General features: G+C 39.2%; 1 protein-coding gene across 1 annotated transcript in view; it reads right to left on the bottom strand.

Moving 5' to 3' along the window:
* Positions 1-23,451, bottom strand: part of LOC129746288 (discoidin domain-containing receptor 2) — a 903,668-nt gene that overhangs the window by 220,872 nt on the left and 659,345 nt on the right. The gene's annotated exons all lie outside the window — the stretch shown is intronic.

Here is a 23,451-nt window from a genome sequence, read left to right as displayed (position 1 = left end):
TATAGTGGGACCAAGAAAGACATCAAAACCTGGATCAAAACATCTGGCGGTCACGTCAGATCTCTCTACTAACGGAAATCCGAAAATGGAAGTAGCGACAAGAATTCATTGCAGTCCACGTTATTCTGTAGTAATCGAAGATGAAGGGCTGTTGTAGGAGAATGGGTCTTGATGCCAGCGTCCGAAGATTCAGCAACAAGCAGCGTTCTCCGTAGAGTGTTCAAGGCGTCGTTCCATGGTATCTGGTGCAGAGCGTAAATATCTGAAGAAGCATCGTTGTACTCTTTCGATCCAGTTTGCCTGTACAACCTGGTATGGAGCCCAGATTTGCACTCCGTATTCGACAATGCTGCGTAAAATAGCATTTTTGGACTGTAGTCGTCGTTGAAAAATTTCTTGTTTCGTCGTAAGAACCCAAGAACGGCAAAGCCCTTAGCTGTTGCAGTCGAGAAATGCTGTGAGAAAGTAAGCTTGGTGTCCCAATTATGCCATGGTCTTTGGAGATGGAATTGCGGCTCAAGATAGTAGAAAATATTTTGTACTCAAAGATCAAAAATTGACGTTTACAAGTGTCAGAAATGACACTTCATTTGGAAGTATTAGAATTGAATTGAATTGAATTGAATCGATATCTTTCTGGAGAGCACAGCAGTGAACTAGTGAAGATATGAAAAATTTTGAGATCGTTGGTGCACAACAGGATTTCCGATTTTATAATAGTGCATAGGTCGTTGTTTTAAAGAACGAAGATCAAGGGTCTCAGGTGACTTCCTTGTGGAACTCCAGAAATGATTCGAAAAGGTGTAGAGTTCACGTTGTTCAGTCGTATTGGAGCAGTCCGGTGTATGAGATAAGAGTTGATCCATTTGGAAAGCCAAACATGTCCTATTCGAAGCATTTTTTCCGATGACCAATTTGTGCGATAATCAATCAAAAGCCTAGCTCAAATCTACACAAACGACATCAACTTCTTGACGTTTGTCAAGTCTAGTAACCAACTTCGTAACGTATGTCATTAGGTTGGTGATCGTAGATCTGCGTTCTATCAGCCCATGTTGATCTTCAGAAATACAGTGATGCACCGATTGATAAAGCACGTTATAAACAAGACTCTCGAATACCTTAGGCAAACAGCTTAGAATCGAAATCCCTCGGTAGTTTTCCACTCGCCGCTGGATTTGATTGATCGATGCGATTTTCCGTACGGTGAGAAATATACATTCTTTTAACGATTGGTTAAAAATCGTCGAAATTGGTACGGGTAACGAATTGAAGCGTTTCTAAAGCAGAATTGGAGGAATGCCATCTGGTCCAGGTCCTTTTGTTTCATCTATCGTAGACAGCTTCCGAAAGACGTCATTCGAGGAGAAATGCAGCAGAAGAAGGTTGAAGTCACAATTCCGCAAGCTACTTTAGTATGATTCGCATGAAGGTGGCGTGTTAAGCGCGCAATGTCGAGAAAAGATTTGCAACAGTATTGAGCGTTTCAGCAGTTGTTTCATTGGTAACTTGAGATTTACCCTGAGTGCCCTTTCTTTGTCGCACGTATGATCAAAAAGATAAGTGATTGGTGCGAGCGTTATCCTGAATGCGATTGATGTAGTCACAGAAACTTGTTACGCGTTATGAGTTGTAGGCGCTCTCTAAGTCACGTATCTCAAGAAACTCAGTCATATCACGGCCGTTGAGGAACATTTTTATCGCTTTCCCATGGTAGTACGGTTGTGGAACCAGGATTGGGAAGACGCTGCGGAGAGATGAAAACGAGATGAGAGGTGTTTTACAGGAAGGCATCGAAGAAGAGGCAGTCCCAGAAGCTCACGGCGGATTAGTCTTTTTTTATTAGTTGATCACTCAGGTGGTAAATCCTTTTGACGGATTGCATTCCAAGGCACGGCGAGCCACCGCGTCGCCCTAGTATGATACCCTGGGTCCATGAGAGCAATTTGTCGACTCAAGATACTATGTACCCCTACGCCATAATCTCCACCTGGGGTCTCTGGCCATTATTCCCATCTGGACTTGCAACGAAGGTTGTACCCGTGATAGGAGACCAAGTTCGCGCTTAAGCGCTCATCGGCTTACTCGATTTCATGTCAAGACTTCAGCATATATATCCTGCCTTTTGTTATGATTCAAGACTAAAGACCTCTCCTCTGACGACTCGAGATCCGGCCTTTACTCGTAATTCGGGACCGCTAGGTTTCCACGACTATTGTGCCTGCCACTTTTCGAGACCACTGCTAAAGACCAATGACCTCTACTTTAACGACTCGTGATCTTGGCTTCACTTGGTTTGCCTCGAGGCCTTCTCCTCTTTGCCCGTGCGTGTGCCGGTCGAGAGCAGCTTATCCTGGACACGTACCTGTCACGGCACGCGTCCGGGACTTAACGAAGCTACTTGGATGATTTCCGGCGAAGACGTCATCCTACACCGACTCGAGTGACTCACCGTCCGACGACGTGAAGTCACTCTACCCGAGAGTATTCCGCAGCGTAAATACTCTTCCTACGAGCTCGACTGCGAAGAAAGTAAAGTCTTATCCTCGCAGTTTCCATCGTAGGGAATGCGTGCTACACGGATACTCCACGGCGGTGGAGGTGGCTTATCCGATGGCGTCGGTCTCACTCACTCTACCCGAGAGTATTCCGCGACGTAAATACTCTTCCCCCGACTGCGGAGAAGGTAATTTCTTATCCAGGCAGCCTCCGTCGCAGAGGGCGCGTTCTAGTCGGATACTCCGCGAAGGTAACGGTGGAGATATCCTACACACACACGCGCGACGTACCAGGCAGCTCGGCATACGCAAAAGGTAAAGCCTTGTCTTTGTATGCTTTACTGCCTGTTCCAATTAAGACTACACCCATAGAAGAGGCTGCAAAAATCCAATGCCTATTTAGCAAATCTCTGTGCCGATAATGCCATGAAATGTGCAGTGTGCCGAAGACGGTACGCACACTACTATGATGGTCCCCGACGAAGGAGTTCCAACTCCTCTGCAAGGCAGTCATGATCCGGGTGAACCCATCGCTGACCACGCCTCAAGTGTTTGCATCCTCACATATCCTCCGCACGATGTTGTCGACTGTCGTGTCTGACCCGCACGTGGCAATCCGGCGTACCCCTTCGAACTTCGGACAGTTGAACACAACGTGTTCTGGTGTCTCAACTGTGTCACCGCAGCGGCGGCTTAGTCTAGTCGCGGAAATACGCACTGTTGACGAGAACTTTTGCTGGCAGCAGTTAAAGACGGATTTCGGTCTTCTAGGTTTAGGTTAGTAGGTTGATCAGTTTCCTGTTGTTTTCTACGGGAACTAAACGTGAATATTGTCCGAGGAAGACCAGCGTACTGTAAGTATAAAACCTACCACTTCCACCGGCGTGTAAGAGAATCCCTTCGTAAGCCTCAGGGCTGCACGTTTATCAATGAAAAATCGCATAACCACAATTTAAGCACTCCTCAACTCAGACTATATTTAACACAAACTATTATTGCGCAATCAACGACACCTGTTGGGCCAAGCCTTGTCCGACGCTGCTGATGATGGTGAATGTTCGGATGTCAGTCAAACTGAGGTTGTAGGAAGTTCAGCTGACAACTAGTTCGATCCAATTCCGATGACATCCTTCCCTACCGTAGCGATCTACCAAGGGCCCAGCGGAGGTGATGCCTGGTGGGTATTCGTACGGTCCTCAAGCTCCGGGATATGGAATCGACCGACAGTCACCGGTAGGCTACCAGGCCTTTCAAGCCAGGGTTATTCAAGAAAGAGTTTTGAATGGTTGGTAGAATCCAAAACAAGGTTTTCTTGTCCCAATACGTAGGGGTCGTGTTCCAATTAAGACTACAGGCATTAGCACGGGTCTTACAGCGAGAGCACCTTGTGTACACCGCGGTGGTTTTAAGCAAAGGGAGCCAGCACCAGGCAGCCGCCTTTGACCGGCCTTGAACCGAGAGATTAGGTCGTTGCTTTCGGCTCGCTCTCGCATCTCGCTCGTCGTTATTAGTTAGATGTTATCATTAAGATAGAGTAGATTTAGTATAAAAGATGGGAAAAATAAAGTGATAACGAGTTCGGTATCGTATTCTGAATATGGCTAACGCGCCAACATCGCTGTTCCGGAAAAACGCATTCAAAGCTTGACAGCCCCATAAGCTGCCAGCAAAAATATTATTTTGTTTCCATTTGTTCTCAGAAACCAAAAACCCTTCAAAAACTTTTTATAATCAAAATGTAGAGGTCTTCGAACGTACTTTTTCTTTTCACGCAGCTGATAACTCAGTTTGTTAACATTTAGCGCATTCACCCTATTCTAAATTTTCTACCAAATCATATGGAGGAATTATGTTCATTGAGTAATGTCTTCAGAGCCAGGTTCAACACATGTTGACACTCAAAATTCGCGTCGAAAGTTCTTATTTTTGTGGATACGCTTAGCCATCTTTTAAGCTTGTCGGTTCTTAGATGTCTATCTAGATTCTAGGCAAGAGCTTCTCTGCAGATCACGTTCACATCATAAAAAGAGTAGCCTTAAAGCAAAGCGGTAACCCAAGTTCACTGGATAAAGATAAGCTCCAGGTGTATAGTGACGTAGTATGCATGAGACTCCTACAGCATGATGAACTAGACACACTTTTGGGTGTTTATTAGAGTAGTTACTGAGATTTGGGAACCGAATTTTTGTCAATTGCTTTTGTACACTCAACCTGATACGGTTTGGTCCATGCACTCAGTGCTTTTGTAGCTTTTTAAATAGTCTCGAGTTTGGCGTTGGTAGATTTGTTAAAGATTTTATTGTCTCCAAAGTAGTTCATTCCTCAAGGGTTTGGTTTCTGGAAATCTTGTTACACAGTCCAACCAACAGACCTTGTCCCCAATCCGTATATACTAATTTGTTCATATCTAGTGTGGTTTCAGTAACTCCTATCCAAATCGACTCTTTTTCGTTACCCTTTGGTCATCGAACATGCGTAATGTTGTTGTTATTTTTACCCTACCACAATATGCCGAGAAAATGTAAACATGAGAAATCAGCTGTTTGTTTGACGAGTGGGGAAATGCCTTATTGTATGCCTGAACCGTGCGCATACCGGTGTTAAGAACTCCTTGCAGATGATCCTTCAAAATTTCCGATCTTGGGTTTTCTTGAGTCTTCAAGTTTTCCAAAACGATCATTTTTTAGATTTTTTTTTAAGATTTCAGAGGTTTAGACAGGGACTTCAGAGGGCTTTAATAAAGGTTCGTTCCTTCCAGATTGTCAACTCACCATTCTAAAACCCATTATTTTGGAGTTACAACTATTTATTGTCATACAGGTAGGTTTATCCATAAAATTTCGAAAAAAAATAAGGCAGTAAATTTGTTGAACCATAAAACTTCAAAAATGTTTCTTCCACTCGAAGTGTGATGTTGAAATACTTTGAATTGGAACAAGGAAATATTTTAAAAAGGATATGCGAGACAACCATTCCAGTACCTTGAGAAAAACGAAATTTTTTGAAGAAATTATATGCGTGGAATTGAAAATTATCTTAAAATTTGGTATAAAACTGTGGTAACCTTGTTCTGCCCACACTCAACGATCCACTCAGCTTGCAGGGTTCACAAAACGCGACTGTCGTCTCTAAAGATCGTTTATAGACTGACCATGACAACTGGTTCTCTTTGCTTCTCCGGTGAGACCGTAGTAGGACACCAATACTGTGGCGAATAATGCCCTTTGTTATTTCATCAATACACGAATACTACTATCATTCACGCTCAATTTATTGAACCAACATCTAGTATCCTACGGTTTGATATTGAACTCAATTTTATATAGTAAATAATAAATATTAATGATCCACTTATACATTAATCTTTTTTTATGATATTCCTATTATTCCTACACTATACAACCACAAAAACCACAGTTAATTTTTGAATCAATAGTTTTTTGAATCAATAAATTTTCATTATTTTTTATGTCTATCTTTTCGATTGTATCGAAAATAAATTATCATATTCATTCTTTATCAAGAACAGCAGGCCGATTTTCCGATATTACTGCGGACCGGAAACACAACCTACTGCGAAAATTCAACAACGAGCTTGCGATACAAAATTTGCAATCCAAATCGGGGATCCTCAGCAAACTAAAGCCCTGCTACGCCTTTCCTGTACTAAATCAAAGAAGGCGCTCTGCAAAGGCCACAACATTCTTCTTTCAACATTCGTAATTCTTAAATTAGCAAAAAGCCAGTTTCTTTGTGGAATCTCATCAACAGGGACCACACGACCGTAGCTCATTTGAATAACATTTTTACGACCAAAAGCTAACATGAAAAACCGGAATAACCCAATCGTGTTGGGGATGACTTTCAAGCTCTAGTCGACGACGACGGCAGGATATTCCTTTCATCCACGCGCCTCGATTTGGAAGTCGATTGTCGCTGGGGACTTCCGGTTTCGCTTTTCGTCTTCAAACGATTGCCAAAGGACACGATCGGAAAACCGGGGCAACTTTCATCAGCTGAAACAACAACCAAAGGAAGAAAAAAACGTCGAGGCAGCCTTTTTTTCTTCTGTCGGTTTTAAAATCGGGCATATTTCCGGTAGCTAAAGCCCGGTCCCATCCGATGCTTCCGGTTGGTGTTGTGGTTGCTACAGATAAACACTTCGTTTGGGGGGGAAGGCAAAAAAAAGCGAAACATAAAATTGATCACAAAACGGTATCATGTTATCAGTTTTCAGTTTGGGACAGGGGAAAGGAAAGTTACCCCTTTTTTATTGGCTTTCTTGGTATTTTTTTCCATGAGAGGGCACCGGAAATTACTGTCTGGAGTTGTTGCTTCCGGTTGTTTGTGTTTTCGAAAGGAATTTTGCTTTGTAGGTTTTTGTACGAGTTCAAAAATAGAATTGTATACTTCTGGCAATGAAAATCGATTATTGATAGGAAATCAATTTTGAGACAGAAAAAAAGTTTCAAATGGAAGTTCATGTTTAGAAGAACTTGTATTGGTAGTTTGAGAACAACAATTAGCAATGTCTTTCAAATAAGATGTCTTTTAAAATGAACAGTTTCGTAAAGCGAAATTTGGTCGGAATTTTATTCGGTTTGCCATAAGCCACAATTTCACTTAAACATTTAAATTATATTTCCTTTTTTGTATTTTTGAGAAGTTTACATCTAAAATCATCCTAAAATTAACCACAAACGGAAATCATGAGTTAACTACTGGTCTTCCAACACAATTTCCCACCAGCCGATCAATGATCTTAACAAAATTGGAAAAAATACAATCGAAAGTGTGCTCCACAACAACAGAATTAAACCATCGGAAATGCTCGACACACATTTCCCCTCACACATGCACAAAGGAATCATCATCGTCGTCCTACTGTAGAATTCCGAAAAGGGACCAGCAAAAAAAACTTCCAGAAAGCATTCCAGACATACGTTCTTGAGTCCGGACAAGGATAGGAAGGGATGCAACACAGACACAGTCACAAACAAAACCACCGGATGTCCACCATCCTGGCTAGAAAAAAAAAACCAGAAGTGAATCCGGGTTATCCAAAGAGTCAGAGTCAGAACAGATGGACACTCTTTGTCGACGTCGTCGTCCGTTGTCCGTCGTCAGTGGGTTGCGGTTTCAATCAGAGTCCATTTCTGACGTCTTTTTCGTCTCCTTTCTTTGTCCGACCGAGGCAACAAACGAATTTGGATTGCTGGAATCCGGCGGCAGCTGACTGTGAGGATCCTAAATGGAAACTGATGTTGGCCAGAATAGTTGGTTCAATCCCGGGCGCTCTCTGAGGTCGGCAAGCGATGGTCAGCTTCATGTCCACCCGCTTCAAAATCTTATCCACTTGCCTCGGACATCCACACGTACCAAGCTTTAATGCAGACATATGATGATGATGACGGAGATGCCGGCGATGACACTGTATACGGCCAATACTGGACACCACCACCGGAATCCGACCAGGTCCGATCCAGCAGGTTTTGTTGAAAATGCAAAACATTCGGAAGGATAAAAATCCAATCCAAACCACACATTCGGTCCAACTCCCTGGCCATTGTGAAACACAACAACGGCATATTGTGGCACCTGTTCCTCCAACTTCCGCTGACTCCATCACTCCCGGATGCAATTCCGGGACAACTGCTGCAGCAGAAACAATCAACCAAGGTAGCTTTTTTCCGATTGTCGGCCGAGATGGCAAAATGGAAAAATGTGGTTTTGAATTGCAGATCTCTTCTCCTCTACCTTAGAAGGTAGCTACTGGACGTGTGCAATCTTCCTGCATGGTCCCGGGAAAACCGAATTCCTTTAATCAAAAATTATTGTCACATGAGGCTCTTTAGGGTTGGCTCCTGGACGCTTGATGCTTCTTCATCCATTTTCGTCCTTCACTGCTGACGGTAAAACTGACCATCTGGGGAGGGTCGCCATCTGGCGATGCTGTATCAAATTTCTCCTGTTGGTAGCAACATCAGCCTTCAAGTATGCAACTAAAACAACGACCTAGCAGAGGCTTTGTCAGTCAGTCTGCCAGTTTTCAACATCCAGCTGCTGATAGGAATTCAAGAGGAGTACAAGGTGCTGTGTGTTGCATAAATTGTGTATGGAAGCCAGCAGTCGGTGTAATATGCAGATTGAATTATGCTTTAGTTTAAATCCCTGATCCTGGGAAGGTTCCTAAAGCAGGTATGTATGAAAGAGGCTTGTCAAAGGTTGGTTTTGAGCAGTTTGAAGCGAAAGTTGAGAAAGACTGAGGCAGTGTGCAAATTCCATACCATAGAAAGTAAACTGTAGCATCCAAACTGTCTTTAGGAGAAAAACACTGGACCTTTCAATGAAGATGGAGGAACGACGTGCTCTAAGACAGTGGCGTACACCATGCCATTTTTTTTTTAAATTTTCACATCAATTAACATGAGCTTTGAGTGAATACTCTTTTCTGACAATTATTACCTATAAAGTGAGATTGTTACATTTGAATTTTTGAATGCTAATTTCCTAACACAATGTTGGACATTTTGCTTTTTTTCGCACCTTAGGCTGGAACAAATATCAATTTCTTCTTTTGTCACCCCCCACCCCCCCCCCCCCCCCTTCGAAATTTCCAAAATCGCGAAGGGGGGAATAAATAAAGTTTGAAGTATTTTAAGTAAATTTCAAATAAAAATTCAAATATCCGAAATATTACAAGACCAAGAACCAAATTTTTGAAGATGGAAGTTATTTCACATTCTGTATTCCTGATTTTATTGAATTTTTCGATAAAAAAATACTTAATTTATAGGTTTTATACCATAATATAGTATGCAATTTGGTTGCATACAAGCTTTCGTGCAATTTATTTCAATTTATTTGTGTTTCGCATTATTTTTTATTGTCCCCCCCCCCCCCCCCCCTCGCGATGTTTCAACTCCGAGTGACAAAAGAAAGCTTTTAAATTTGTTCAGGCCTTATTACTCGAAACACGTCAGTCCACACTAAATTATCTTTTCTAACTGCCAGGATTTGTTATGCCATATTCGTTTTCATCTGGTGGAAAGATGGTTGTGCACCAACTGCTGTCAACTTCATATAAAAAAAACGCTTTGACAGCACTTGGTGCACTACCGGTGCACCACCAGGATGAAAACGAATATGGCATTACTCTCACCAATCACCTCCTAAAGCTGAACTCCTATACGCACACATATACACAAAGTGTTCTCTTATTCCTGGTCGTTTACAACAACACAATAATCTCTTGGCCAAACTTCCCTACGACATAAACATCATCCAAGGCTAATAGAGAATTCGTTTTGACGTGGTGGTGCACCGGGGCACTACCGGTAGTGCACTTTTTGCTGTTTTCATGCTCATTTTCACGATGAGTAGTCCACTGGTAGTGCACCATAAAGTGGACGGTGGAACACTCTGAAAATATTCGGTGTTGCTTGCGCTCTCACCAATACTATCATGAATTTTGACAGCACGTGCTTCCCGATGTAAACAAATATCAGCTGGTTGGTTTATTTCTAAACTGCAAAAATTGGGTTCGAGCTGTTTGTTTCTCTTCATTATCCCGAAGAACGGAAACTTGTTCCGGATTCGATACCAGTGCCGTTTCCAACAGAGGCGGAGAATTTCACCTGGATGGCACGTTCCAAAGCAAACAACGCTCCCAAGAGGAAATGTGCCCAGAAGGCTTGCTGCAATCGGTTCCAGGCGATGCCGAAAAAGAGCAGCAAATCCGAGTGCAAAAAGGCCAACCCAAAGATCTGATGGAATCGCCCAAACCGGAAAGTTTTCTTGATCGGGAGGGTCCTATAAGTTGGTCTCCACAGCAAGAAGCGTTCAGCTGCATCGAAGCTACTCTGCTACAAGCTAGCTTCGAGCTGTGCCTTAGGGTGACGATGCTCGGTTGCGCCAAGTCCCGGATTCCCACCCGTTGCCCTTCAAAAACGGTAGTTCGAGACTACACCCGCATTGGGAGCTTGAATTTCGTTCGTTTCGGTCTGTTAGCAAAATTTTCTCCCCCGACTTCCGCGATCCGAGTTCGCCAATTTGACTTCCAAGAATTTTTCTTTTGTAATCTGAAAACGGAAATAGGTACTCGAACGAAGGTGAGATTTGCGAGGAATAACCGTTCAAAATACCGGAACCTTCAAGCTGGGGTAACTGCAGTCTAGCAGCAGCAAACATAGACCGCCCAGAATCAGCCGGTATTTCAGTTATCATCAGAGCCAAAGCGAATCTACCAAGCAAAATAAATCTGAAATCTTCACAATTCAACATAATATATAAGTTCATGCTAAAATTTTCATATTATTTAAAAGATAATGATCAACTAAAGTAAATTTCATTTCAATTTTCGAAGTCAAACGAAAACAAATACCAGCTGTAATAGATTTTTGACAGTTTGATGTTTTCTGTTGACACTGCCGATTTCACGTACACCAACAAAGGTGGGTGCAAAACTCGATTCATGCTCGTTTTCAGCTTGGAAGGTGCAACACTTTCGGGTGGTGAAAACAAATACGGTATAACAACCGTTCGGCTGATGTCATGCTGAGGCGACAAGCAGCGCAATACGTTCACGCAACATACCTGCTCTCATTTAATCTCCATGGAAAAAGCGCAGACCTGTCATACTGAGCGTATTGGAAAGCGCGACAAAGCTGATGCCAGGGTGTTTTGAAGCGTGACAAGTAGGAACTCCAATAGGAATCTTGTTTTTTTCTCGGTTTGGAGCAGTGATTTCGGGTTTTAAGCACAATAGTTCGAAGATCCGTCCGAATTTGTGATAATAAACTAAAAAATATCTTAATCGACGAGAAAAATTTTCATAAACTTTAGTTCCCGCAAAAAAAACAAAGAATCTTGTCGGTTGAAATTTCGGCATTTTCGCAATCCGGATCATGATCTGATGAGTTTTTGATGGCTCTCGAAAGAAAGGAGACGATTCCAATCGTTATCCAATGTGATTATTTGTAGTGAATTTCGAAAGCACCATGGCGCGCCAGCATGACATACCAATGCGTTGCATTGCTTTCTTAGTGGAACCTAGAACGCAAAGCTATGCTGGTCACCTTAGCATGACATCAACCTTCGGTTTCATTCGAGATTCCTACACACATTAATCATTTTATCCATTCCCTTAAAAAAAATTAATCTAGCGTGCAAGCGCAAAACATGCTTGAATCACCCCCTGTTCAGCGTAAATAAACAAACGTACTGAACGAAAACACCATCGAAGAGGTTTGCCTGTCAACTGACACACAGAGATGCCAATGTGCCTGATTTTTCAGGCGTTGCCTGATTTTTCGAGGCTCTGCCTGACAACCTGAAAAGCCATTGATTTTCCCTGATTTTTGAAAATCTGCCTGATTTTGCCTGATTTTTGCGAATGTCATGAAAAATGGGTAGTAAGAAACTGAAGTAGGTAACATAGCTGAAGTGAAAAGGTGAAAATGTGGTTGAATCCAAGCAATCGAAAGATTCCCGTTAATTCTTATTGAAAAAGAGAATTGAAGGGAATCTTTTTATCTTTTGATTGATTTGATGCAGCAGAATTATTCAACTAAGTAGGCTCACAACACATATTGGAGTGAAAATGTGGAGCGATGAACAAAAAAAAAAAAAAGGTCATCACTTTGAGCGAAATTTCCGTTACTTTAACGTAGCCTGATTTTGCCTGATTTTTATTTCGCAAGTTCCCTGATTTTTGAAAATGAATGTTGGCAACCCTGCTGACACACTTCCGGGAAGAGCCAACCAGTAAAAAGGTGCGTACAAGTGGTAGACGGAACGCCAACAAGCTCTGCGTGTTGGAGATTCGCTGAAGGTAAGCGGAAGTTAAAACGCCTTAAATTACCCATCTGATCATCGATCCCACAACAGAGTTTCACTCCACCACAGAGCGATTCGATTATGGTGTTGTCAGCAATCGAAAGGGCTATACAATTGGTCGAGAAAGAGCCGGAACTCCTAGACCGGAGTCAGCTCTTAAGCAACACTTTGTGAATTGCATTACCAAATCTATGGTAAGCGGGACAGAATACCGTAATCGTCCGGGTGCTCGCCCAATATTTTGTTTTATCGTAATGGCCCCACTAGTACCAAAACCAACAATCGGCGTACACTGGTACACTCTCACCGGAATCCGGACATCCAAGATGAGCAACATTGCAAAAAGGGGTCTTTCGTGTGTTACACACATTGACACGAAACAGTAGGGGAGAATGAGGATACTTGATCCCTGGGGATACTTGATTCCTTAGCTATATCTCGAAACTGGAATGTCTTACAAAGATCAAATGTTCTAGAAAAATGTGCCAAAATGAGCAAAATAACAATGCTTGTAGTTTAAAAAATTTTAACAAAATAATTGTTTGAGTAATTGAACTTTGTTTGAAGAATTTCACAAAATGTAACTTGAAGATCTTTTTTCATCACTTTAAAATGTTCCTTACATGGGAAAATTATGAAAAAAATATTTGTTCCAATGTATCAATCGTTCGAGCGTAAAATGAACTTCATAATGCCTCATTTTCAAAGTAATGGAAAACTCTCAACTTTTTTAAGAAAAAGTTTTCTAAAATGTTGATTATGGGTACAATTGTTCCTCTAGCGTTGGGTATAATTGATCCCCCTTCCAAACGGCATATTCTTCTTCTGAATTGATCGTTATGATTGCTGATTACGAAATTACTAATATTTATCCAAAAACTTATATATTTAATAAACAATTGTCTGAAGAAAAGAGCAAAAATAATTATTTTTCTCTTAATTATAAAAAATAGCGCCTTTAAGTATGCAATGTTATAAGCGTTGAGACAAAGTTATAGAATTTTCTTCTTAAGTCTGCTATAAATTGTGAAATGAGAACAAAAATGACCAAAATAGTCAATTAACATTCTATCTTGGAGTTTTGTTTGATTTTTATACAAGGATTAGGGCTTCCTGAATAAAAGATCAAGTCTCCTTCAATAGGGGGGATCAAGTCTCCCTTAACTTCAGAAAAATCGCAATTTTTTTACTCCCACGAAAATGCTTCTTATTCATCAACGGGTTCAAGTATCGTTCTAATTTTTGAAGCATAGAAACTTGAAGTTACAAGCTGTCAGAAAATGTCAAAGACGGCGAGTTGCTAAATTTTTCCAAAAAGATATGGTGAAAATAAGAAAAGGGGATCAAGTATCCCCACTCTCCCCTATCGTTTCCTCATGGAAATGCCTTCTCAAAATGCGCTTTCGATACGTTTTAGTTGCTGGAGCAACTCCCAACATAGTTCCAAAACGTGTTGGGTCAGCGAATGAAGAGATTTCTCCGGAAAGAAAGCTACATTCGGATTAGGACCGATCGTGCTGTTTCTTTGGAATATTACCAACGAATAGGGGTTGAATTCCCCCAGAACCTGGGCAGTGGAAGATCTTCCAGGAGTTTTGGCATCGTGGAGGCTGAATCACCTCATTCGACCATGGACAGTGTTGTGTGTTTCTTCAGCTTATTCTTCGTAGCAATGAGGCAACTTTCGTAAATCGGGTGCCCGACTGCGTCCAAGCGTCGGACCCGGGTGAGCAAGTGTCCAATGTGCACAAGCAAGAGAAACAAGAGCGATTTTCGCAGGAGACGTTTCAGCTGTAGATCGACCGAATTCGGCAGAGTTGCCAAACGATTGGACGATGATGTAAGTCATTAAAGCAAAAAAAAAATATTGCGGTAAATAATAATATGGGACAAAATTGAACAAAAATTAGCAAGTTTGTGATTAATTTCATGTTGCAGCACCAAAAGCCATTTTCGGTTTGTTATAAGACAATGTTCCGAAAATCGCTCAAGAAAATCAATCAGGATTCGTTTCTAGCTAGGAAATGTCTTCTTTGATCACTGCGATACGCACGTGGTTAAGGTTAAGGTTGTACGTTTTTCAAAAATTAACACTAACTAGATATGTATGTACAAAAACAATCAACCGAGGGGCGTCGCTCACTGGCTGATTCACAAACATTAAGCCTAGCATCATTGTTGAACATGTTTATTATTAATTGACAATCATGAATGTTTCAAAAAGACATTTTGAAGAAATGGCAGGACCGCATGTTGACAAAACCTCTTGCATGGACTTGGCACTACATTGCGGCTAGTTCATAAGTAATTGGACCTTCTACGCAAAGCGAAAAGTTAACAATCATATGATCGACTCCATTAATCGCTCAAAACTGGTACATATCAGTTGTGATTCCAGGAGGTTTAAAATCATCAAGGAAGGCAATCACTATCGAGACGCTCGAATACTGATAGTCTGCATCCTTCCCTGCCATAGCTTGTTTTTTCAGGACTATTCAGTATATGGAAGCGTCGTTTTCATGCATAATTGTTTGTATGATTTGGTAGGAGAAAGAAAAATTGACTGCTACAATTTGTTGCCTCCAAATGAAGTTGAGCATAACTCAGTGAAAAAGAGTTATAATCGGAACATTGTTATAAGATCTAGCATGAACAAAATAGTCAATTGACATTAGATATCATGGGATTTTGATTGATTTTTTCGAAAGGTTAGCCCCCCCTAAATACAAGAGTTCAAGTCTCCTCTAATAATGGATCAAGTATCCCATAGTTTAAAAATTTCACTATTTTTTTCAGCACTATTCTAATTCAAGAAACTAAATTTTGTGGATCCAGAATCAGGTGCAATTTTGAAGCTGATTTTATTTAAAGTAGTGATTCGGCCACAAACTCCCTAGCCGAAGAGGGAAATATCCGATTATTATGTGATATTTCTCGCCGTCTTAGTGGTGCAAGGACTTATGCAAGAATGCCCCTGAAAGACCGAGCAGGTCAGCTGCTGACAGATCTAACAGATCAGCTCAAGCGTTGGACTGAGCATTTTGATCAACTTTTCCGAGTCACAAACAGCGATGGCCAACATAAACCGCAGCTCGAGGTGCCAACAGTAAGTCGCATAAATGGCGTCAACTCGGAAGCGCCCTCGCTGGCTGAAATAGAAGCGGCAATCAAGGACATGAAATCCAACAAAGCGCCTGGAATCAGTCTTCACGAAAACATGTACCGAGTTCAACTTGAGTGCGGAAATCCAGGCGCAAGTTTTCTCTGAACTTGCACACAAGCTTGTACTTGGGTTTAGTTCGAACCTACACTCGAGCACATTTTTTGTACCCGAGTGCGCTCCCTGATGTTCGTACTCTGGTTCGCTTCGGGTTCGTACCGAGTTTTGTACTCACAGTGGCTGGCTGAACTGAAATTGAATGTGTCTGCCTGTGTATGCCTGGGTGTTGAATGTGGTATGATTTTTTTTTTTTCAGTTAGTTTTTCTATCGTTTGTGCGTATGTAAATCAATTTCAATGCTGTTTTTTGAACATTTTTGGAGTTATGTATGTGGTTGTAAAACCGATTCAAATGGTTGGTTGGTATATGGTTGGTTCTTAAAAATTGTTATGAAATTTTTTTGTCTGTCGGCCAAAAAAAAGGAAGAAAAAAAATTATACCGAAAATTTGTTTTTCTGGAACTAGGTTGTTTCTCAGAAAACCGGAGATTTGATAAAATGTTTGGAAATTGCCATTGCAACTCTCGCTCCGCAAATCTCATAAAACAATGTTTATATTTCTGAGGCATTAAAAAATGCAATCATAAAATGGATAAATCATCGCATGGCAAGTAGAAAACATGGAAAAATTTGAAAAATTTGAATGAAAAAAAAAATGAAAAAATTATCAAAATGACACAAATGGAAAAACGACCAAACAATCAATATCAGAAATAGCTAAATTGACAAAAAAAAGATGAAAATTCAAAAATGGCAAAAATATCACAAATGGCATAAATGAGCAAAATATTAACCTTTCAAAGCTGTTCGCAAAACATCCGTTTCTGGGAAATTTGAGTTGCAGTTTGATGACGTTCCCCCGGCTGTAAATGTTATCCGATTTTTATGATATTATATTCATCGTGTAGGTTATTTATTCAAGCTACTCAACATTTCAAAATTAAGGCGATATGTATTACAAGCTTTGAGGAAACTGGTTCAGAAAGAAAAAAAATTAAAAAATATATATTTTTAAAATACTCATAACTTGTGACAGCTTTTCTGTATTTGAATGTTTAATTGATGTTTGGACTTGTCAAGAGTGTACATCGATCCGACGATGTTTAGATATGTTGGGATGCAATGAATGTTTTGATCGCCCTTTAGTATCTTCCGCTTGAAAAAAGTCTTACTTTAAAAAACGACATCCAATTTTGGCTTTGCTTAGCTGTATTTTTTTTTTTTAATGAACCGATTTTGATAAATTAAATTTTAGTTTTTTGTCGTTAATTTGATTATCATTTTAATAGAACATAGTTGGTCTTTCAATAATCCCAGTTTTTCAGTATATTGGCATGATGTTCATATTGACCCGAACAACTTTGGAGGGTTAAAAATGACATCAAATATTTTCACTTTGAAACTGACAAAACAGGAAAATAAATAAAACTCATAATTATTTAGAAGATTCGTTGGATGGATTTCATTATGCTAACTTACCACTGGTAAGAAAATTGAAATACCTCATTTTAATGAATACCTACCAAATTGAGAATTACATATATTTTTTTTTTATTTGTTCTATAATTAATTTGTTATATGAACTTTACAGGCCCTTTTAATACAATATTAAAAATTGGTTTTATAGTTGTATTTCGCATCATTTATTTATTTTATTGATTTTTTACACAATTCCTTTATAGAAAAAATATGTTCATCATACTCAAAAGCTCATAACACAGTCTACAAACACTGTACTAGATAATTCGAGTGTTTGTAGACTGGATTAGTCGTACATGAAAAAATGTTTTTAGCGTCCGTCTTTATAACTTCGTTTAAGTTTTTAATCGTTTTTTTAATAATTGATCATGATTCAATTTATTTTTAACTAATTCACATAAAAATGAAATCAATCATTTCAATGTGTTGCTCAGTTATATGGAAGTTGAAAGAAAATTATAGAAATAAACATCGAAACTATACAAATTTTATATTCATTTTTCAAATGAACGATTAAAGCTATTATCATTTTGTAAAATTTTGAGATACAACAAACAGCGAATTGGAAAGTGAATTTTGAAAATAAAAAAACGATTTATTTGTAATCAAATTTTTAAAAATTTCGGAGTGCAAAACATTATTTTTGAACCTCTGTTTTGTACGTTGAAGGTCAACAAACTTGTACTGATCATCTGAACATCATTTTAGCGTATGATTAACAGTAGTTGTTGATTTTACTTTTTTTTGTAAATTATTTATTGTAACGGCAGGTGTTGATGATAATGATGAATTTATGAACGAAAAAACGATAAAAATTGGATTTTATTTCATCGACAGAAATTTTATTGATGATTTTAGATTTGGATGGTAACATTATAAAATTGTTTGTTTTATACGGAACTCGAATGTTGATATAAAACAAAGATTTCAAGTGATTATTTATCATAATCGGTTGAAAATTGTAGAAGTTATGGCCAAGGTTGCCGATATCACAGAATAATTTATAATTTCAGAGCATTTCGGGCATATTTTCGTCACAGATCCTGTGTTATAGAATACAGTATTCACAGATTTTTGAAATTTGGTATGTCTTTCCAAAAAAAAATTCAATCCATATTTACTTTGGGATTCTGACTCAAATTCATGAAAATGTTGTAAAGTTAACATTTTCGATATTTATTGTAAAAATAAGCATATTGGACATTTTTTTCAGTGAAAATCATATTAAAACATTACAAAATCGTATTCAAACATTACTTTACGATAATAATAATATTAGCATTTTCAAATGATTTAACAAACCACAGCGCAAAATAGAGTTACTAATCTTAGTATAAGAAGAATAATGCATAGTAAATCTAACCCGCTTTGAACTCAAATTAATCATTGGCTTACCAGAAGGTCACTATTTTAACTAAGCAAAATCTGACCATCGGAAGGGGTTGAGATTGAGCCTCAAGCGTGAATGAGATTAAAAAATATTTTGCTCGGAAGATGCACAAAAAACAAATTTTTCATTATAATTTTTTTCCCCACTAGCCGATTGATTTTTTTAAATAATTTTCTCAAAGCCTAAATCAAGACAAATGTTTTACCCGAAGACAGCATCATGATTAGAATTGAAACAAAAAAAGTTACCTAAGATGGTCAAGCGCTCACACTTTCTGCATTATATTCCTTTTCCTTAATTCTGAACATGGATGCGCGCACACGGGTTCGCACCCGGGTTCGAACACGAGCTCGAACTTGTACCCTGCACTTTGAGTGCGGTGAGTTTAAATGGGTGCGTGTTGAACTTGCGCCTCGAAAGTTGTGTGCAAGTAAGTGCAAAAACTTGCGTGCACTTCGAACTCAAGTTGTACCGTGAAGACTGCCTGGAATCGATTGCATTCCTGCTGGAATGCTCAAAGCCGACCCTGCCTTGTCAGCACAAATGTTGCACCGTCTATTCGCTGACATCTGGGATACTGCAACATTCCCGGCCGACTGGATGCAGGGTAGGTATCCTCGTAAAGGTCCCGAAGAAAGGAGACCTAACAGAGTGCGGTAACTGGCGAGGCATAACTTTGATCTGTACAACCCTCGAAGTACTCTGCAAAGTGATCCTGAACCGGATCCAGGAGAAAATCGACGCTACACTCCGACGGCAACAAGCTGGATTCCGATCCGGACGATCATGTGTGGACCACATCACAACGCTACGAATAATACTGGAACAAATCAACGAATTCCAGGACTCTCTTCTGCTGGTGTTCGTTGATTTCGAAAAAGCATTTGACCGACTGAACCACGAAAACATCTGGGCTGCTCTTAGACGACGAGGGGTCCCAGAGAAACTAGTCCATCTCATCGAAGCACAATACGAGGCATTTTCGTGCAAGGTCTTGCACGACGGTGTCTTGTCCGAACCAGTCCCGGTAACTGCTGGAGTGAGACAAGGATGTATTTTGTCACCGCTGCTTTTTCTCATCGTAATGGATGAGATCTTGACTGGATCGATTGACTGTAGACCAAACCGAGGATTGCCGTGGAATCCTTCAACCATGGAGCAACTGAACGACCTTGACCTGGCAGACGATATTGTTTTGCTCGCCCATACACAACAAGACATGCAGAGCATACTCGACGACCTCACCGAAAGCTCCAAGGCAGCAGGTCTCAAAATCAATGTCGGAAAGACCAAGTCGATGGAGATCAATACAACAGATCCCTCCAGTTTCGTGGTAGCTGGGCAACAAGTTGAGAAAGTGGAGTGCTTCCAGTATCTTGGTAGCCAGATTACGACTGATGGTGGTACCAAGAAGGACATCGAAACCTGGATCAGAAAAGCCCGATTTGCGTTTGCGAGTCTCCGAAACATCTGGCGGTCAAGCCAGATCTCTCTACGAACTAAGATCCGAATCTTCAACTCATACGTCAAATCCGTATTGCTGTACGGGTGTGAAACTTGGTGCACATATGCGGTGACGACGCGAAAACTGCAAGTTTTTGTGAATCGCTGCCTGCGGAACATCATCCGCGCTTGGTGGCCTGGCAACTGGATCTCAAACGTTGAACTTCATCGCTGGTGTCTTCAAAAGGCGCTAGAAATCGAGATTCGGGAACGTAAGTGGAGATGGATTGGGCACACGCTGCGAAGAGATGAAAACGAGATTTGCAGAGAGGTGCTTGACTGGAATCCAGATGGGCATCGAAGAAGAGGCAGGCCCAAGAGCTCGTGGCGGCGAAGTCTAGCCGCTGAAAGCCGCACAGTTGACGAGAACCTTGGCTGGCAGCAAGTGAAGACGCTGGCTCCGGATCGCCAGCAGTGGAGATTTTTTTTTTTTCAGCCCTATGCGCCGGTCAATCGGCGCTGGACCCTTAGGTTGGTAGGTAACATAAAATTTTTTGTCTCAAAAAGAAATTCCAGGATAGTGGGAAGTTTAACCTAAGTGGAAATTTTAGATCGGTGTTAGATTTAAAAAAAATGTCCATTTCCAGATTTCCATGAAAAGGTTTTCTTAGATGTAGCTTTTGTTTAGTGCTTGTCAAAAAAAAAGCCATGAGTATAGATTGTTAGATTCACATAATTTTAATCATTCGGCACAAAAAGTTAGTTAAAATAACTTTTGGCTTGGGTTTAATTTAGATTGTAGTAAACCCCGTCTAAAAGCGTAAAGGGTAGAGGGTTAATGATATTTAATTTTTGATTTTTTTTGTCATCAAGTAATAAATTGAAAACGGACATTTACAACTGAGAAAGGCAACAGTAATTTCTTCAAACAATTTTCCTTTGTTTCTGAAGCAAGTTTTGAGTAAAAAATTAAAAACTTTGAAAAACAGGGACTTTTTTTGTAATTACCTTTAAATAAATTCTCATTCTAAATTTCTCGATACATTTTTAATTGCGATTCCCAATTTTGACAGAAATCGATATAATATAAATAAATTAAATAGATAATTTCAATTGAGAATCACTCAAGTAGTTTAAAACTCTGCAAAACACAAAAGCCTCAACAAACATTTTTTACTAACTATTCGATTTCTTTCCACCTTCCGTTTTTATTTCTACCTAAGACCCACTTTTTCAGTACATCGTGTATAAATGATAATGTAAAAAGGGTACACCATAAAAGATATATCATGAGATTCAGAATTTAAAGCATTCCTCGCAATCCTCGAGAAAGTTGATCATTTATTGAAAACCTTTATTTTCAATGTCTTTGTGAAATTTTATAGTTTTTTTTTTAATTTACATATTTTTCAACACTCCAAAATCAGCTATTATTTTTTTTTGCATCAATGATTTGTTGTTTCCTTATGCTCTATGAAATTGATCCTTCTTTTCAATTTTTCTAAAATTATTTATAAAAAATCGTTTTGGAAAATTGTGAATATTGTGCCCTTTGAAAAGTAAAAAAAAATGTTTTATTCATACCCTCTTTCTTGCCAGTTTGTAACTGTTCTCAATAAACGATTCAAATCTAATTGAATTGTATAGAATTAATTTATAAGATACTTGCACTTGTAATAAATCACTACTGTGGTGGCTGCAACAGTTTTTTAAGCTTCTTTGCCACAAAACAAACGAAATAAAGAAAAAAATTTCATTCATTTCACTAATCACTAATCATACATCCACAGCCAGAACTTATGTCTGATCCCGGAGAATAATTAAAGCTTGTTATTATTCTTCTTGTCTTTGCTCATGTTTTCCATTATGTTAACATAAAAGTATTAAAACAATAGAAACCATAAACCGGCCGGGCCCACTGTGGAGCAGAGAACGCAGAGACGTCAGGAACAAAGAGAGAGAAGAAGCGTGGACCACCAGTACCATACGCTCCCAAGGGAATTTTCGTTGGAAGCATGAGCTAAGATATTTTGCTTCTTGATGATACACCTATCGCCATCCTCGAACGGTAGAAAATGACATATTTTGTATACAAAGATCTCAAAATTAAAACAGTTAGTAACATTTGAAAAATTAATTAGAACTTTCAACTTAACCGATTCCATTGAATGGTTTAATGGTTGAATATTTATTCTGAGATTCTTGTAGACTGCCATTTCAGGTCAACGACCAAGGTTATAGCGCCTTTACTCGCTTTTGAAAAGAAATACAGAAAAAGAAAACAACATTAGTAGCTCACAACCTTTTGAATCCTTAATAGGATTCAAAAGGATTGAAAAAAAAAAATGGATATACGGTATAAATCTCAATATCATACTTTTCAATGTTAAATTTAATAAATGAAATATCTATGATGAAAGCTTGGTGTATACTTAGCTTGCCATTATTTGTTGTTCGGATACTCTTGATGGATTTGTCAATTGAAATTTGAACGTAGCGATATTTCTCCATTAACATGTTTTGGAACATAATAACCTTCCCATATGAGTAGGTTTTTTCTGATGATCGCAGTAGACCACGCATCATCACACTTTTCGTCGAAACAACCCGTAAGTCACAATCGGAAAAAATATGCTCTGGAGGAGGGATCTTGACGAACATCTTACTATCCACTTTTGACGAACCTTTCATTAACTATCAGTTCTCATGTTTTCACTAAACAATTAACACTAATTTAATTTTTTTCTTCGTTCACGTGATATGAACCAATTAATATCACATTTGTTCCTGCATTAGTAGCAATCCAGAAACAAAAATTCGTTGTTGGGATAAACACAACCGAACTCTTGAAAGACACCTTCGAAAAAGAATGAATGACGAACGGAAACTATGACTTATGGAATCTATTTATCATCGTTTTGGATTGCACATTTCGAGAAAGTAGGATATTCCTAAATCATTATAATGGAGTTAAAAATATTCTGAACTTCCTTTCATCAGCATTAGGAACCAAACTTAAGCACTCGCAGTCGCCCCTGATTGGCAACTTTTTTTCCCTTAAAGCACAGAATGGTCCCGATTGTCCCCGGTCCTACGGTGGTCACTACATCTATATAGTTTGTCATCCCAATCCGGTGGTTAGACTTTTTAATTATTTCATTCTAACTTAAAATGAAAACTCATTGATTATCGAAAATTTTCGCGGACCTAAAGAAAAAAATTTCATTCATTTCGGCTTAAATAAAGTTTTAAAATAAGATATTCCATATTTTATTTTAGAAATAAATTTATACTTTGAAATAAAACTGTTGGACCACATTTTACTATGCGAAATTAATTTCAGAATTGATAAAGCCTACACGATATTTTCGAATCACTATTCTAAAAAATATAACAGTTTACAAGGCCGTAGGAACAACCGTCTCTTGGGAGGGGTTTAGGTGACTGATTTATTTTAACGATATTTGTGCTCAAACAGAGCATAAAAGGAAAAAAAACACAAACAATTTTTTTTAAACTGTAGGTATTTGATTTTTCATTTATGAATTCTTTTCCATTAATGGTTTTTAAATAATAAATAAATAC

This window comes from Uranotaenia lowii, chromosome 2 (assembly GCF_029784155.1).
Source record: "Uranotaenia lowii strain MFRU-FL chromosome 2, ASM2978415v1, whole genome shotgun sequence".
Classification (NCBI taxonomy): domain Eukaryota; kingdom Metazoa; phylum Arthropoda; class Insecta; order Diptera; family Culicidae; genus Uranotaenia; species Uranotaenia lowii.
The sequence above is the reverse complement of the archived record's forward strand: the minus strand, read 5'-3'. Positions and strand labels throughout refer to the sequence as shown.